This window comes from Diceros bicornis, chromosome 13 (genome assembly GCF_020826845.1).
Source record: "Diceros bicornis minor isolate mBicDic1 chromosome 13, mDicBic1.mat.cur, whole genome shotgun sequence".
In the NCBI taxonomy this organism is placed as follows: Eukaryota; Metazoa; Chordata; class Mammalia; order Perissodactyla; family Rhinocerotidae; genus Diceros; species Diceros bicornis.
In genome coordinates this window covers 55,098,152-55,104,151 of record NC_080752.1, presented here as the reverse complement: position 1 = coordinate 55,104,151, position 6,000 = coordinate 55,098,152, and positions in this window count along the sequence as shown.

The window sequence follows — 6,000 nt, the reverse complement described above, 5'->3', positions numbered from 1 at the left end:
AGTTTATAACACTGTGAAATTTCAGTTGTACATTATTATTTGTCAGTCCCCATACAAATGCTCCCCTTCATCCCTTGTGCCACCCCCCAACCCCCTTACCTTCTGGTAACCACTAAACTGTTGTCTTTGTCTGTGTGTCGTGTGTTAGTTTATCTTCCACATGTGAGTGAAATCATATGGTGCTTGTCTTTCTCTGTCTGGCTTATTTCGCTTCACATAATACCCTCAAGGTCCATCCATATTGTTGCGAATCGGATGGTTTTGTCTTTTTTTATGGCTGAGTAGTATTCCATTGTATGTATGTATACCACATCTTCTTTATCCAATCATCAGTTGATGGGCACTTGGGTTGCTTCCACTTCTTGGCTATAGTGAAGAACGCTGCAATGAACATAGGTGTGCATAAAGTCTCTTTGAATTGTTGATGTTAAGTTCTTTGGATAAATATCCAGTAGTGGGATAGCTGGGTCATATGGTATTTCTATTTTTAATTTTTTGAGAAATCGCCATACTGTTTTCCATAGTGGCTGTACCAGTTTGCATTCCTGCCAGCAGTGTATGAGGGTCCGTTTTCTCCACATCCTTTCCAACGTTTGTTATTTTTTGTCTTGGTGATTATAGCCATTCTAACGGGTGTGAAGTGATATCTTAGTATAGTTTTGATGTGCATTTTCCTGATGATTAGTGATGTTAAACATCTTCTTATGTGCCTATTCGCTGTCTGTATATCTTCTTTGCAAAACTGTCTGTTCATATCCCCTGCCCATTTTTTGATCGGGTTGTTTGCTTTTGTTATTCAGTTGTGTGAGTTCTTTATATATTTTGGAGAATAACCCCTTGTCAGATATATGATTTGTAATTATTTTCTCCAAGTTCGTGGGTTGTCTTTTTGTTTTGTTCCTATTTTCCTTTGCCTTGCAGAAGCTCTTTAGTCTGATGAAGTCCCACTTGTTTATTTTTTGTTTCCATTGTCTGAGTAGACACAGTATTCGAAAAGATCCTTCTAAGACCCATGTCAAAGAGTGTACTGCCTATATTTTCTTCTAGGAGTTTTATGATTTCGGGTCTTATCTTCAAGTCTTTGATCCATTTTGAGTTAAGTTTTGTGTATGGCAAAAGATAATGGTCTACTTTCATTCTTCTGCATGTGGCTGTCCAGTTTTCCCAACACCATTTATTGAAGAGACTTTCCTTTCTCCATTGTATGTTCTTAGCTCCTTTGTCAAAGACTAGCTGTCCATAGATGTGTGGTTTTATTTCTGGGCTTTCAGTTCTATTCCATTGATCTGTGTGTCTGTTTATGTATCACTACCATGGTGTTTGATTACTATAGCTTTGTAGTATATTTTGAAGTCAGGGATTGTGATGCCTCCAGCTTTGTTCTTTTTCTCAGGATTGCTTTAGCTCTTTGGGGTCTTTTGTTGCCCCATATGAGTTTTAGGATTCTTTGTTCTATTCCGTGAAGAATGTCATTGGGATTCTGATTGGGATTGCATTGAATCTGTAGGTTGCTTTAGGTAGTGTGGGCATTTGGACTATGTTTATTCTTCCAATCCATGTGCATGGAATATCTTTCCATTTCTTTATGTCATCATCAATTTCTTTCAATAATGTCTTATAGTTTCATTGTGTAGGTCTTTCACCACCTTGGTTAAATTTATTCCTAGATATTTTATTCTTTTCATTGCAATTGTAGATGAGATTGTCTTCTTGAGTTCTCTTTCTGTTAGTTTGTTATTAGAGTATAGAAATGCAACTCTTTTTTGTAAGTTGATTTTGTACCCTGCAACTTTGCTGTAGTTATTGATTATTTCTATAGTTTTCCAATGGATTCTTTCGGGTTTTCTATATATAAAATCATGTTGTCTGCAAACAGCGAGAGTTTCACTTCTTCATTGCCTATTTGGATTCATTTTTCTTGCCTAATTGCTCTGGCCAAAACCTCCAGTACTGTGTTGAATAAGAGAGGTGAGAGTGGGCACCTTTGTCTTGTTCCTGTTCTCAGAGGGTTGGCTTTCAGTTTTTCCCCATTGAGTATGATGTTGGCTGTGGGTTTTTCATATATGGCATTTATTATGTTGAGGTGCTTTCCTTCTATACTCATTTTATTCAGAGTTTTTATCATAAATGGATGTTGGCTCTTGTCAAACGCTTTCTCTGCATCTGTTGAGATGATCATGTGGTTTTTATTCCTCATTTTGTTAATGTGGTGTATCACATTGATTAATTTGCAGATGCTGAACCATCCCTATGTCCCTGGAATAAATCCCACTTGGTCATGGTGTATGATCTTTTTAATGCATTGTTGTATGAAATTTGCTAGTATTTTGTTGAGGATTTTTGCATCAATGTTCATCAGTGATATTGGCCTGTAATTTTCTTTTATTGTGCTGTCCTTGTCTGGTTTTGGTATCAGGGTAATGTTCGCTTTGTAGAATGAGTTAGGAAGCTTCCTCTCCTCCCCAATTTTTTGAAAGAGTCTGAGAAGCATAGGTAGTAAGTCTTCGTTGAATGTTTGGTAGAATTCACCAGGGAAGCCATCTGGTCCTGGACTTTTATTTTTTGGGAGGTTTTTGATTAGTGTTTTGATCTCCTTACTGGTGATTGGTCTATTCAAATTCTCTATTTCTTCTTGATTCAGTTTTGGAAGGTTGTATGACTCCAAGAATTTATCCATTTCTTCTAGATTATCCAGTTTGTTGGCATATAGCTTTTCATAGTATTCTCTTATAATCTTTTGTATTTCTAAGGTGTCCATTGTAATGTCTCCTCTTTCATTTCTGATTTTACTTATTTGAGCCTTCTCTCTTTTTTTCTTGGTGAGTCTAGCTAAAGGTTTGTTAATTTTGTTTATCTTTTCAAAGAACCAGCTCTTGGTTTCATTGATTTTTTTCTATTGTTTTTTAGTCTCTATTTCATTTATTTCTGCTCTGATTTTTATTATTTCCCTCCTTCTGCTTATTTGGGGCTTTGTTTGTTCTTCTTTTCCACTTTTTCCAGTTCCTTTAGGTGCACTGTTAGATTGTTTATTTGAGATTTTTCTTTTTGTTGAGATAGGCCTGTATTGCTACAAACCTCCCTCTTAGAACTGCTTTTGCTGTATCCCCTAAATTCTGGCATGTCATATTTTCATTTTCATTTGTTTCCAGGTGTTTTTTGATTTCTTCTTTGATTTCTTCATTGACCCAGTCATTGTTCAGTAGCATTTTGTTTAATCGCCACGTATTTGTAGCTTTTCTGATTTTCTTCCTATAGTTGATTTCTAGTTTCATAATGTTGTGGTCAGAAAAGATGCTTGGTATTATTTCAGTCTTCTTAAATTTATGGAGACTTGTTTTGTGGCCTAATATGTGATCAATCCTGGAGAATGTTCCACGTGCATTTGAAAAGAATGTGTATTCTTCGGTTTTTGGATGGAGCATTCTGTATATATCTACTAAGTCCATCTGGTCTAGTGTGTCGTTTAAGGCCAGTGTTTCCTTATGGATCTTCTGTTTGGATGATCTATCCATTGGTGTAAGTGGAGTGTTAAAGTCTCCTACTATTATTGTGTTACTGTCTATTTCTCTTTTATGTCTGTTAATAATTGCTTTGTATATTAGGTGCTCGTATGTCGGGTGTATAGATATTTATGAGTGTATATCCTCTTGTTGGATTGTTCCCTTGATCATTATGTAGTGCCCTTCTTTGTCTCCTGTTACAGTTTTTGTTTTAAAGTCTATTTTGTCTGATATGAGTATTGCTACCCCAGCTTTCTTTTTATTGCCGTTTGCATGGAGAATCTTTTTCCATCCTTTCACTTTCAGTTTGTGAGTGTCTTTAGGTCTGAAGTGTGTCTCTTGGATGCAGCATATATATGGATCTTGTTTTTTTTTTATCCAATCAGCCACCCTATGCCTTTTAATTGGAGCGTTTAGTCCAGTGACATTTAAAGTAGCTATTGATAAGTATGTACTTACTGCCATTTTTTGGTGTTTTAGTAGTTCTTCTCTGTTCCTTTCTTCTTCTCTTTCTCTCTTCCCTTGTGATTTGATGACTTTCTTTAGTATTATGTTTGGGTTCCTTTCTCTTAGTTTTTTGTGTATTTATTATAGGTTTCTAGTTTGTGATTACCATGAGGGTCATATATAATAACCTACATATATAGCAATCTATATTAAGTTGATGGTCTCTTTAGTTTGACTTCTTTCTAAAAGCTCTACTCTTTTACTCCCCTTCTCCCACATTTTATGTTTTTGATATTTTGTGTAACCTCTTTTTTGTGTGTTTGTATCATTACCCTCTTATCATGGAAATAGATAATTTTTTCCTATTTGTGAGCTTCTCTTTCCCCCTTAAATGAGTCCCTTTACCATTTCTTGCAGGACTGGTTTCTTGGTGACAAACTCCTTTAATTGTTGCTTGTCTGGGGAACTCTTTATCTCTCCATCCTGCAGGGTAGAGTGTTCTTGGCTGTAGGTTTTTTCTTTTTAGCACTTTAAATATATTATGCCACTCTCTTCTAGCCTGTAAGGTTTCTGCTGAGAAGTCAGCTGATGGCCTTATGGGGTTTCCTTTGTATGTAACTTGTCTTTCTCTTGTGGTTTTTACGATTCTCTTTTTATCTTTAATTCTGGACATTTCAATTATGATGTGTCTTTGTGTGGGCCTCTTTGGGTTTTTCTTTTTTGCTGCTCTCTGTGCTTCCTGTACCTGGATGTCTGTTTCCTTCCTTAGGTTAGGGAAGTTTTCAGCTATTATTTCTTCAAATAGATTCTCTGCCCCTTCGTCTGTCTCTTCTCCTTCTGGGACACCTATAACACGGATGTTAATGCACTTGATATTGTCCCAGAGGTCCCTTATACTGTTCTCACTCTTTTTCTTCTTTCTTTTATCTCTTCAGCTTGGGTGATTTCCTCTACTCCTTCATCCAGCTTGCTGATCTGTTCTGTATCCTCTACTCTGCTTTTAAGCCCCTCTCGTGAATTTTTTATTTCCAGTATTGTATTCTTCATTTCTGATTGGTTCTTTTTTATATCTTCCATTTCTTTGCTGACATTCTCACTGAGTTCATCCATTATTCTCCCAAGATGGGTGGGCATCCTTATGACCCTTTGTTTGAACTCTCTGTCAGATAGATTGCTCATTTCTGTTTCATTTAGTTCATTTTCTGGGATTTTGTCCTGTTCCCTAACTTGGAACATATTCCTTTGCCTCCTCATTTTGCCTCTTTCTCTGTGCTTTTATCTATGTATTAGGTAGGTCAGCTACGTCTCCTGATCTTGGAGAGGTGGCCTTATGTAAGAGATGCCTTTTGAGGCCCAGCAGTGTGCTTCCCTCTCATCACCAGTTCCAAATATTCCAGGAGTGACCCCTCTCTGGGCTACGTGTGTCCTTCTGTTGTGGCAGGGTTGCTCTTGCCATAGGTGCCCAGGGAGGCTAAGCTGTCTCCGTGGCCAGCTGGTTATAACGCTCAGCTGCGTGTGGTTGTTGTGGGCCCTTCAGTCTCTTTATCGGGTGTGGGGAGCCCCAGCACAGTTGGCTGCAAGATCTAATAGCACATTCCTGTTGCAGTTTTTCTATTAAGTGAGTAGGCCACCAGTGTAGCTGGTTGTTAGGCTCAGGGGCTTACAATTGCTATAAGCCTCTGGCCTATAAGGCTCTTGTCTGCTCTCTGAGGATTGCAGCTGGGTGGGGCTGGCCCCAGGCACAAGAGCACCCAGTTGTTTCAGGCTTTGGAAGGTGGGGCTGATCCCATATGTGGCTGTTTGAGAAGCACACGTCTTCTGCAGCTGACAAGCCCCACCACCCACAGGGCCACACACACAGTCAACACAGTCCTGCCCGGTACGCACACCCCGACCCCCTGAAGTGGATCCAGTTGCTGCAAGGCAGGAGCCCCACAGACTCCAATAATGCCCCACACGCTCCACCCACTCCTCATGCACACCGTGCCCCACAGAGGTGGACCCACTTGCCAGGCTGCAGAGAATCCAGGCAGCTTGCTTCTGCAGGCCCACA